This window comes from Photinus pyralis, unplaced genomic scaffold (genome assembly GCF_008802855.1).
Source record: "Photinus pyralis isolate 1611_PpyrPB1 unplaced genomic scaffold, Ppyr1.3 Ppyr1.4_LG5, whole genome shotgun sequence".
Lineage (NCBI taxonomy): Eukaryota > Metazoa > Arthropoda > Insecta > Coleoptera > Lampyridae > Photinus > Photinus pyralis.
In genome coordinates, this window is record NW_022170596.1 from 4,486,557 (window position 1) to 4,499,808 (window position 13,252).

The 13,252-nt window shown below is 38.3% G+C and overlaps 1 protein-coding gene across 1 annotated transcript in view; it reads right to left on the minus strand.

Moving 5' to 3' along the window:
* LOC116172759 (alpha-2 adrenergic receptor-like) overlaps positions 1 to 13,252 on the minus strand; it is a 150,370-nt gene that overhangs the window by 104,785 nt on the left and 32,333 nt on the right. The gene's annotated exons all lie outside the window — the stretch shown is intronic.

Sequence of the window (13,252 nt, forward strand, 5' to 3'; positions counted from 1 at the left end):
TATGAAATGTACCGTCACTTGCAATTTACTTCATTAGTTTTTTATCTTTTTATTCAAAAGTTATTAAAAATGTATATAGGAAAGGGGCTTTTTGACCATCCAGTAGCTTTAATCAAAGGACCTACCTACAGTGCTGCTGTTTATGAAATATAAAGAATTCTCCACAATTTTCTTCAATCTCTGACGTTGAGAATTGCTAGACAAGTTAATCTCAATAATAATTGCTGGCAATCTTTAAGACCCTTTAGTATTTCCTAGACATCAAAGCCGATTTTGTGACGGGACTACATAAACAGCTACGTCCCTACGTAAGTCACTAGTCGAGATAAATTAAACTAATAAAGTAAAAAACTTCGAAGACCTCTAAGCTAAAGAACGTAATCCAATTTTTGTAAAGCTCTCGTACGTTCCAAAGCACACGATATGTTTGCATTTGTATTCCAGGAGCGCCGGCGATTTCTCATTTAAAATATTTTTATTACTATTTGGGATATACCGAAGAATTTATAATCAGGGGAATTGAAAGACGTAAACTTTCAACCATTAAAAACATCTGAGCCTACCAATAGGAGGACTGTTTCACTCTCGAATGCGTTTTTTAAGCAAGTATGGCACTTGAAACAATTGAAATTGGGTCGAATTTTAATTACTTAAAAGTACCTTAACGTTCGCGAGCGACAAGAGATTTTTCGTGTCCATATTTCTAAGGAAAACGAAAACTTCGCCTTTGTAAGACGAACGAACAACCCCTTCGCGTAATTTTAAAATTAGTTTCGAGAAAGCGGTTCGTTATTCCATTATCGCGTCTCCCTCGCCTCCGAGGGAGGAGATACATTTAATTCCTCATTTGACGAATTAATAATTCAGTAAAAGACAACATTGCGAAGTACGGAAAGATTGGAATATTTTAGTACTTGAGGGTTTCGTTTCAGGTAAGTATATATACCTACGATGTATATCAAAAGAAACCGTTTATATTGAAGTGAGCCGCTTTCAAATGTGCCTTTCCCGACCTACTTTGAATTTCCAAACCACTAACTGATATTGTCAAGCGAGTCTACTTGCTAATATACCGTTTGTGGAAGCGATTCTGTTTTAAATTGCATATTACGTTCGTGTGATGTTACAACGCACTTTAAGCACCTGTGACCGTTAGCCACAACCCACTATTTTGAAAAACTGTGTTTCCGGCTCAACTGCAGAACACCCTCAGTTTCATAATAAGCGCTACTGAAGCCAAATAGGTCAGGTTGTTTTAACAATTGCAACATCGTTTATGGGTGTGTTATCGCCGCAAAAGTAAAACAAAAAAACCATCAAACCACAATAATGCATTAAAATATCGAACGCGTTTCAATGACACGGCTATTATCATTAGCGAAGAACTAAAACGTGTTGCAAGAACGAAACAGTTGACTGCATGCTCATGTGACAATTACGGTGGGTTAATAGAATCATTATCATTAGTTCACTATCATTAGATCATGAAGAAATAGCCAATAAAGACAAAGGTTTATTGTACGTCGTTAATCAACGAAACCATACCTTGTTTTTATTGGATATTTCTTAATGATCTAATGATAGTGAACTAATGATTGTATAAACGCATCATTATATATTCATTAGGTACATGAAACAACCCGACGAGGTTTCCATGGAATGCGGCTATTTATTTTAGTAGGTACCCCAAAATACAACAAAATTTGCACGGAATTAACGGAATGGATTTAGTTCCAGCAGAAATTCGTGAAGCAACCAAAAAGGCTAGTATGCGCTCGCTGTCTTTGAAATCCAAGAGTGCATACGAGAAGGAACTGCTGCCTTTTGAAAGTGTGAATGACGTCACGGAGGAAGTTTCGATGCGCGATCCACATTGAAGATCCACAAGATTTTACAAAATATGGATAGAAACAGGATGGAGAGGTTTTTAAAAGACGCTCCAGAGAAAGAATGTTTGATGGCGAAAGTATGCTATGCTAATTTTTGATTAATCTGAAAATTGGTGATCTTTTTCAACCTAATTAATTCGAAAGTCAGTGATTTTTATAAAGAAACTTCAAGCGATATTTCAATGGCAGTCATGTAATTTCGAATAAACATGTATTCGAGTATAATGTCGATACGGTTTTATTTTATTTCTTTTATTTGTAAATTACACTGCAGGTATAATAAATTTTTATAAGAAACGGGTTTATAGTTGATCTTTAAAGCACTTGCAACGTATAAACTCGTTGCGTGTGCTTTAAAGACTTGATTATACACTTGTTTCTTATAATATACTATTATTATCTCCAATACACATTAAGGCGCCCAAAGTTCAATGGTATTAGCGTGTTATGAACTGAGATTTTTTCGGTGCTAAACTGCTAACAATCTAACAAAATATTTCCATAGTGCCAACGAGTTCGAATAAATCTTTCAGCAACAACAAAACATCTTTATTTGTTGTGATTTTTAATATTACATTCAAGGTTTATTATTTAATTTTTTTTATTGTGGTTTAAAGATGGAGGTGGTCATATTATTTTGTAACGAGATCTTCCCATATATAACGTGAGGTTAGTTCGGCGCTGTAAAACTCAAACCCCGCCGCATAAACGGCCAGCTAGCTCAGATTCTTAATTAAAAGAAGGGCTCGAGATGAGAATCTTCCACAGCGGTAAAGAAGGGCTCGAGATGAGAATCTTCCACAGCGGTTTGTTCGTTTGGGCATATAACATAAGTTTTTGATCTTTGGTAGTCACTAGAAATGATTAGTTGAGCGCCACCCAATTTTGCACAAATTCTGACCTCTCCTGTATAGAAATTGGGAAAACACAAGAGAGCCAAATAATAAATTCACTACGAGCAATTCTGATTTATTAATCCTGACAAAACGGTGCAGGATCGGCAAATAAAATGTATCTTCAATACGACAATAACAAATACTTTAAATGACAAAAATAATCCCCAAATAAATTCCTGAACACTTCCCTAATAATTACGTTACCAGCCCCCTACAACAATGATCGAGCAAAAATGTAGTTAAGATTTCAATGGATTCAAAGATTGAATTAAGTTAACCCGAATAACAACTCATATAGGCAACACTGGGTACAAGTAAATTAAAAATCTTACCTTGAATAACACATACGCTGTCTTCTCCGAAAAAGAGCTCTCCTTCGAAGTTCCAGTTCTGTAACACAAAAACAAACCCCAAGCTACAACGCTCGGAACGATTATATGAGCCGGAAGGGCCAAAAAAATAGCTTACTCGTAGCCGGCTCGTTTACCCATACGTTAAATACAGGTGCGTTGCTCTTGAAGAGAGTCACGACCTCAAACACTTGATGCGAACAAAATACAAAGCTCCGATCATAAATCGTCGGAAGGTTACACTAGATTAACGGTATTGAAGCAAATAAAAAAAGGTTGTGTAAAAGATCGTATCTTCCGAAAATTCCACCATCAGCTGGTCGCTCCCGGTATCGTTTAGGTGTTAGCGCTTATCTACTCGGTGGTACGCCGGATAGCTGCCGGCAATCAACAGGTGTTCGTACTCCGGAATATTCGCAAGATGCAAATTCATTTACATACAAGAATTCATCTACTACATGGATTGACCGGTACAAGAATTCGTCTACTACATGGACCCCCTAAAAGTAATGAAGATGTAACACTCCCTTAACGAGATTTTTAATAACATACCTGAAATCGTCAGGAGGGTAATGAAAAATACTTAAATCAATGAAATATGGAAATTATCCAAGAGGTTGTGAATATGTAGGTAGGGCGATGAACTTCCACCAGATATAGCCTCACAACGGAGAAAACGGCTTCTGAGTTACTCTACTCGACAACGCCAATAAACAGGTAAAATTGCCAGAGATTTTACGTGAATGATGGCAAATATTACCCACTGGTTTTAGAAGAATTCACAATGCCACGCTCTACAAGTACAACCTCGTTGGCTTTAAAACGGAAATGAAGTGAAAAAATTACGCGATTCTGCGCGAGGAAAGAAGCACGCGTACAAGTGACGCCATCTCACCTATATCCTGCCTAACGTAGCAAGCGGTAATTTTGAAATTTGAATATAAATAAACTAAACTGTTACACCCCCCCTCTCCTTCGACAGGAGGGAAACTACAAGTTTTCCGACGATCGAAAAACCCAGCACACACACTCGAAAAGGAAGCAAACAAATTGAAAACCCGAAAACCCACCCCAGTGTAAAAAAAACTCCCCCCCAAAGAATTTCACCTTCAAAGAATTTTCCCAGGTTCTCCAGCAGCGGAAAAGGTATGCAAAATCGGGTATTGACATGCCCTCGCGTAAAGATGGAATCTCGCGCCGTCGGGTATCATGACAATAGCAACCCCTTTCCCACAACCCAATCCAACTACTAGTCACCCCCAAGAAAACCAAATCCAGTGCCCACCCAGAAGAAAGAAACCCTACAGTTTCAAGTGATGCAGCACCAAAATCCCCAAAATAAAGAAACCCCCCTCCCTGACTAAAAACGACACAAAAGCCCAAATTTTGACCCCCTTGCCGAAAAAGTGTAGAAGGAAACCCCCAAAAAGAAGGTACCTTTCCAACCCAACTCCACCATGCACTAGCGCAATGAAATGAAGAAGGTGCTATGGATAGAAGACAGTAAGAGAGAAAGAAGAAATCACATTTGCGGAGAAAAAAAACTCATTCATGCCGATTCCAGGGGTCCCATGGTCACCGAGGCTCGCACAGGGAAGGCGCACCCACCCCCTTCCTCTTGTGTGTCAACTACCCATCCATTCAAACATTCATTCATTCTATGGAACGGAAATGGAAGAAAGAAGAGTAGAAAAAGATAGAATATAGGAAAGCGAAAAGAAAAGGGCAACCTCTCCCAAATTTCCCCTGAGGAAATTAGAAGAAGAAAAGTGTTTGAGGTGCAGATAGAAAAAGAAAGAAGGAGGATAATGGATCGGGACGAATCCCCTAGCAGGTGTTGTTGCTACGATCCGAGAGTCCATCCCCTGTGCCCAACCAAACCACCCAAAGAGTAAGAAGAAGAAGAAATATGGAACATATAACATATAAATACATATATCAAAGTCAAATCCAAGAATAAGAATACGTCAAAATTAGTGGTTCAAAATCGTCAACAAACAAGCAATCCGGCGACAATAAATGTCTAACCATGATCATCGGGTTCAATATAAGGTTTGAGATCCTGGACGTGCCACGTTCCAGAAGATTTACCATTAGAATCTTTCAACTCATAGGTCAAATACCCCATTTTACGGCTAACCGTAAATGGTCCTAAAAATCTGGGAGCTAACTTCGCTGAATAATCTTTAGTGGCATCAGACAAAGTCTTATTTTTACGCCAAACCAAATCTCCTATCTCATAGTTAACATGCCTACGTCGTAAGTCATAATGTTGCTTGTTGCGGTCATGACTGTCTTTAATGCGTGCAATAATTTTGTCGTACAGTCCTTGCTGTTGCGCTAACCGTTGTTCTACGTCAATCGGCTCATTGTCCGTCATGTCAGTGTCGAAGCTGTCCCCTCGAATACGAAATTCTTTCCCAAAATTAGCACGATAGGGAGTCACACCTATGGTTTCGTGCTTAGAAGTTCGAAGAGCACAAGCTATCGAAGCTAAATGAACGTCCCAATGTTTGTGATTGTTCTTAACGTAAGTGGCTATCAATTGCTTTACCACACGATTCACCCTCTCCGCAGGATCAGCCTGTGGATGATAAAAAGGAGTAAACCGAACCTTTACACGGTAGCTTTCACACAGATCTAAGAAAAGTCTACTGCGCATCTGCACGCCATTGTCACAAATAAGGAATTGTGGAGCTCCATACACAAGAAATACAGAATCTTCAATACATTTGACAAGAGTTTTGGCATTCGCCGTCCTTATGGGAAAAAGAAGTACAAATTTACTCATATAGTCACTAACAACTAATAAATGAGTTCGCCCTTGAGTGGATCGAGGTAAAGGACCAATAAAATCTAAGCTGATCATCTGCCACGGTTCATAAATTTGAGGATGTGAACCCATAAGCCCTGCAGGTCGAAGTTGTTCAGGTTTATGTTGTGCACAGGTGGTACAGCGAGAAATATAACGCTTAATATCGCACTTCATTCTCGGCCAATAATATCGGTGATGAATGCGCCAAAAGGTCTTATAAACACCAAGGTGTCCTGAAGTAACATTATTGTGGTTCTCTTGTATAAGAGATTGTCTAAAATCAGAAGGAACAACAAGTTTCCATTTTTCATAATCATGAGATTGTAAAGCGGACTTGATATATTTATACAACAACGAATCTTTCACTCGCCAATCGGGATATTTATGAGGACTTCGCTCTAATCTTTCAAACATACCAAGGTACCAAGGGTCTTTAGAAGTTTTGAAATCGTTCGGATCCACCGTAACATCTGAAGAATGTACAGCTTCGATCACAGGTACAGTACGTGACAAAAGATCGGGAACAATATTGTCCTTGCCTTTACGATGGACAAGAGTAAAGGTATACGGCTGTAAACGAAGAGCCCAGCGTGCTAAACGTCCTTGGGGGTCTTTCAAAGAATGCAACCACAAAAGAGAATGGTGGTCAGTAATGACTGTAAAAGAAACTCCCTCGAGGTAATGTCGAAGTTGCTCTACCGCCCAAATGACTGCTAAGCACTCACGTTCAGTCGTGCTGTAATTTTGTTCCGCTCGGGATAATGATCGGGATAAATAACATACCACTCGCTCCCCATCCGGAAAAGTTTGAGTCAAGACAGCTCCTAGCCCATAAGCAGAAGCATCGGTCTGAAGGACAAAAGGTTTGGTAAAATCCGGGCAATTGAGCACAGGTGCAGTTGCCAAAAGTTCTTTTAATTTGAGAAAAGATTCCTCACATTCAGACGTCCATTCAAATTTAACATTTTTCCGAAGAAGTCTGGTTAAAGGAGCAAGAACGGTTGAAAAATCAGGAATGAACCTACGGTACCAACCGCAAGTTCCTAAGAAACGTCGTATATCATTCACCGTAGTGGGTGTTGGAATATCTAAAATCGCCTTGACTTTGTCAGGATCTGGGTGTAAGCCAAAGGAATCCACAACATACCCTAAATACTTAAGTTCTGAACGGCAGAAGTGACATTTGTTTTTATTCAGAGTGAAGCCAGCAGCAATTAATTTGTCAAAAACGGTGTTCAAAATTTTTAAATGTGAGTCAAAGTCTTGTGATATAATAACCACATCGTCCAAATAAACCAAAACGTTGGGTTGCAATTCAGGTCCCAAAATGGTATCGATAATGCGCTGAAAAGTCGCAGGGGCATTAGTCAAGCCGAAGGGCATCCTTCGAAATTGGAAAAGACCACGACCAGGCACAGTAAAAGCTGTGAAAGGGCGCGAATTCTCAGCAACCTCTATTTGCCAATAAGCTGACTTAATGTCCAGGGAACTAAGATATTTAGCGTCACGTAATTGGTCTAAGATGGTATTGATATAGGGCAAAGGAAAAGCGTCGCGCTCAGTTAAAGAGTTAAGTTTCCTATAGTCCACACAAAATCTATAGGTTTTGTCTTTCTTGGGAATCAGACAGACAGGTGAAGCCCATCCGCTGTTCGATGGTTCGATGACTCTGTCCCTAAGCATCTCATCAATGGTGTCGTTAATGATTTTCTGTTTAATCGGATTTACTGGATAGTACCGCTGTTTAATAGGAATAGCGCCCTCTACCAGGCGTATCTCGTGTCTACCTACTGGGGTTAATCCTAACTTGTCTCCCATGAGCGAAAATTTCAGATCTAAGAGGGTTTGTAAAGAATGGTGTTGTTCATCAGTGAGACGAGACTGTTCCACTATGGCCACACTAGGTTGAGTTGGCGTGCAAGAAGTAAAATGCCAACAGTCATCGCTAATATTCGGAATGATACCCATCCTATCCCAAAAATCTACTCCCAGGATTAAATTAGTAACCAAATCAGGCATCACCAACAAATCTAACAGCACAGTACGATCCTTTAAGGTAATTGGCACAGTGATGTAACCAATCGAATGTGCATCGGAGCTATTTGCTACCGTACAAGAAATAACTTTCGGTACAAAATTGAAATTGAGTATTTGCAATTGAATTAAAGTATCGGAATTGATAAAAGAACGTGAAGCGCCAGAATCTAATAATCCCAAAAAAGGAATGTCTAAAATTTTAATTTGGACATAAGGTCTCAAGTCATTTCCCACATGCTGTAATAAAAAGTCAAGTTTAGGTTTGGAAGAAATTTTCAAAATTTTTGTCGCCTGTACTAAAGAAACGTCACGACGACTTAATGAGCGTTTCTCGGAGCGTTTCCCGAACAAAAAGAACAACTGCGCACCGTAACGCCTTGTGCGCCACATTTCCAGCAAAATAATTGCCTTGGTTCAGGACAATCAACACGATGATGACCTAATTTTTGGCAATTAAAGCAAGGAGAATTTGGAGTTTCCATTGCATAAATAGGTGGACGTGGTGACATTTGTCGACTACTGGTGGGACAGCTAAACCCAGGTTCGAGTAATGGTAATGATGTTCGGTTGCGTAAGGCATGGTGTCTGTCTAAATCATGTTTGATATCGTCAAAACGTCTGCATTCAATTAAAAGTTCATCTAATGTCTGAGGAACATTAGGACCTAATTTAGTCAAATAAAATGGTGATAAATTGCGTTTAATTAAACGGACTTGTTCATATTCTGGAGGTGGTAATTTTAGTCGTGAAAATAAACCCTGCATTACTGCAAAATAAATGTCTACTTTTTCATTCTGACCCTGTAAACGAGCTTTAATTTCGTCGAGCAAATCTTCCTCATAGTGTGGTGGTAGAAATGCATCTCGTAGTAATTGCACTAAGTGCTCCCATGAAGTAGCTTTATGAGAATTAATGTTGTACCAGGTGTTCGCAGTACCTTCAAATAAATCGTAGGCGGTCTCAAATAAAGTTGGATGATCTACTCCACGAGCACGAGCCATTCGCTCAACTCGGTCGATAAATGAATTCAAAGTTTCACCTCTACTATCCCCGGAAAATTTTAATCCCCATTTATGTACAGGAGTACTCGGTACGGATAATCTTGGTTGTAGTTCTGCAGTACGTCTAGTAGGTGTAGAAGAAACTACAGCAGTTGCTGAAGGCATAATTGAGTCGTTAAAATGAAAAGCTTTGTTATCGAGTGAAGCTCTTAATTGTCGAAATAAACCAACTAATTCCCCAAGTTTACTTAATTGTTCAGCAGAAGGCTGCAATAATGTGCGAGTCCTATGTAAACGTCTGTCGGCATGAGCTAGCATGGTAACAATTGACAAATATGAACCTCCCCCAAAAGCATCATCAAAATTGTCAATCTTATTCTGAAGGATCACTGTCAATTCAGTAAGAGCAGCTAAATCCTGAGCAAAGGTAAAAGGGTACTCTGGAGCAACATAACCAGGTGCTTTCTCTAACTCTAACAATTTTCTGAGAATTAAACGACTTTCGTTCATATTACTCCCCATTTGTCCCGCTCTAATCTCAATTTCATATTGGAGTTCAGTCTCTCTTAATCGGTTAATTTCCATAGCCATGATCACACAATAAATTCAAAATACAAATATAAAAAGATAACACAATATAGGTACCTGTTAAATACCAAGAAATACACAAATATCAGTAATAACCACAAATAAAAAATAAGTTGCAAGTACGAAGTTCAATTTAGAAGAGATAATTTAAAAATAAGGCCAAAAACTTAAATTTAAACAAATTATGCCCAGGCCACACGTTGAAGGGTGTCACTTTATAACGTGAGGTTAGTTCGGCGCTGTAAAACTCAAACCCCGCCGCATAAACGGCCAGCTAGCTCAGATTCTTAATTAAAAGAAGGGCTCGAGATGAGAATCTTCCACAGCGGTTTGTTCGTTTGGGCATATAACATAAGTTTTTGATCTTTGGTAGTCACTAGAAATGATTAGTTGAGCGCCACCCAATTTTGCACAAATTCTGACCTCTCCTGTATAGAAATTGGGAAAACACAAGAGAGCCAAATAATAAATTCACTACGAGCAATTCTGATTTATTAATCCTGACAAAACGGTGCAGGATCGGCAAATAAAATGTATCTTCAATACGACAATAACAAATACTTTAAATGACAAAAATAATCCCCAAATAAATTCATGAACACTTCCCTAATAATTACGTTACCAGCCCCCTACAACAATGATCGAGCAAAAATGTAGTTAAGATTTCAATGGATTCAAAGATTGAATTAAGTTAACCCGAATAACAACTCATATAGGCAACACTGGGTACAAGTAAATTAAAAATCTTACCTTGAATAACACATACGCTGTCTTCTCCGAAAAAGAGCTCTCCTTCGAAGTTCCAGTTCTGTAACACAAAAACAAACCCCAAGCTACAACGCTCGGAACGATTATATGAGCCGGAAGGGCCAAAAATAGCTTACTCGTAGCCGGCTCGTTTACCCATACGTTAAATACAGGTGCGTTGCTCTTGAAGAGAGCCACGACCTCAAACACTAGATGCGAACAAAATACAAAGCTCCAATCATAAATCGTCGGAAGGTTACACTAGATTAACGGTATTGAAGCAAATAAAAAAAAGGTTGTGTAAAAGATCGTATCTTCCGAAAATTCCACAATCAGCTGGTCGCTCCCGGTATCGTTTAGGTGTTAGCGCTTATCTACTCGGTGGTACGCCGGATAGCTGCCGGCAATCAACAGGTGTTCGTACTCCGGAATATTCGCAAGATGCAAATTCATTTACATACAAGGATTCGTACTCGGTACAAGAATTCATCTACTACATGGATTGACCGGTACAAGAATTCATCTACTACATGGACCCCCTAAAAGTAATGAAGATGTACAACTCCCTTAACGAGATTTTTAATAACATACCTGAAATCGTCAGGAGGGTAATGAAAAATACTTAAATCAATGAAATAGGGAAATTATCCAAGAGGTTGTGAATATGTAGGTAGGGCGATGAACTTCCACCAGATATAGCCTCACAACGGAGAAAACGGCTTCTGAGTTACTCTACTCGACAACGCCAATAAACAGGTAAAATTGCCAGAGATTTTACGTGAATGATGGCAAATATTACCCACTGGTTTTAGAAGAATTCACAATGCCACGCTCTACAAGTACAACCTCGTTGGCTTTAAAACGGAAATGAAGTGAAAAAATTACGCGATTCTGCGCGAGGAAAGAAGCACGCGTACAAGTGACGCCATCTCACCTATATCCTGCCTAACGTAGCAAGCGGTAATTTTGAAATTTGAATATAAATAAACTAAACTGTTACACATAATTTATGAGTTTAAAAATAGAAGGAAAATGAGGGATTTAGATCATGTGCATACGAAGGCGACGAAGGAGACTCTTGAAAATGTTTGGCAATGTGATAGAAGAAAAATTTTGGGAAGTGAAGGAGTGCTTGGATGACCAAGAGGTTTTTGAAAGATACAAGTGGTAAAAAAATTAGTGTATAAAGTAAGGTTGTTGAGGTGGTTCAGTGTGCGTTAAAAGACAATATTGCATCTCTTATGGATAAAAAGTGATTTGTTAATCAAGAAACTTATTTTTACTATTTAAATAATTGGCAATGGGGCGTAAAAGAAGCTTGTTAAAGAAACTTATTGTTCCTTGACCTTGTATGTTCAACGTAATTGTGATTTTAATTTAGAGGCTTTGACATGAACGTTTAATTTTAAAACTGAAAAGCTCCACAAATTTTATCCTTTTCTGTGAACTGTGAAATAGCTAGTAGTGTTTTTATTTTTATTCCCTTTTAAGACATTATTGCTGCACTTAGCGAACAGTAAAATGAATGTATGATGTTGAGCATTGAAACGTGATGCTGCACTTATATACGCAATAATGGATCTATATATTTCGAGTTTGGCGAAAATACGTTCGAGATCGACAGAATTTCCAGATCAGTTAGCGATACTGCCCTCATTGTAATGGAGCAGTAGTCACCAAGCACTTGTTGGCATCCTACAAGAAAAATCGGAAATATAAAGCTACCAAAAAAGCGTCACCTGAATCACATGCACGCAACGTAATTGGATAAGAGGGCCGGGAACGACCCGATCTGGCGAGGATGAAATCTCATTTACAGGACCACATTTCCAATAGGAGAACATAGTAAACAAACCATTAAAATTAGATCCGTAAATACTTTAAAATTCATGGAATTGAAAACAAATATTTATTTAAACCGAGACTACGTTAAATAATATTTATTTAGTGTTGCCCAATAACGCACTACAATAAAAAACCGTTTGCGAAGGATCGCTACAGATCCTCTGATCGCGATGGATTAAAAATATTTGACTAGCGTTAATTATATAACGATCTAATGTTAAACACAATTTTGCACGAAATGAAGTTGTAAATTTTAATAGGCGATGCACAAAGTCATGATCTTTGACCGTTAATTTGTTTGCTTAGGTTTCCTTCATAAATTTGCTATTAGCTGACGGTAACCGAGTGTAATGAAATTGATAGAACTACATTTAGCATTAATTAAATGAGGCTGTAAATAAAAAGTTTGTTGATTTAAGTTGTTTGCTTTAGTATCGGTTCGTTATTGACATTTTAACATTATTTCAAAGCATAAAATCGGAGGTTTCATCTAGATAGGTTATGTTTCTGTGCATTTACCTTTTTGGAGTTTGACGTAAAATGTTGAGCAACATCAGCGAAGATGTCTGTTAGTAGGTAAACTTGGAACAAGTCTTGCAAAACTACTTATCTCATTACATAAAGCTGCCACGTCCCAAGATTTTACGTTGAAAACAGAAATTCTGCAAATAATGAAGGTAATTACGACCCCATAGAACTTGTAATAAAATTGTGACGCTTATAGGTACGTGTAGGTTTATATAAATGCACAAGTTAGGGGTTAAACAGCACCACGTAATAATAACTCAACAAATATAGCATTGGTAGAAGTAAAGCATGTTATCAAAGCGGCATAATTTTGAATTATACGTGAACTTCTATTTAGAATTTCCTTTTGTTTATATCCCCGTGCGTATGTACTAAACTGCGTATGAAAAGCTTCAAATACATTACTCTTTTGGCTGAATCGATTTCTACCTTTGTAAGGCAGCAAACATCTGGTCCTGAGCAAGCTGTTTATGAATAAAACCTCAATTTAGTAATAAACCAACATGTAATTAGTTACTTTTCTCAAAGATCCAAGAAAGCATTTCGACTTTTGTGC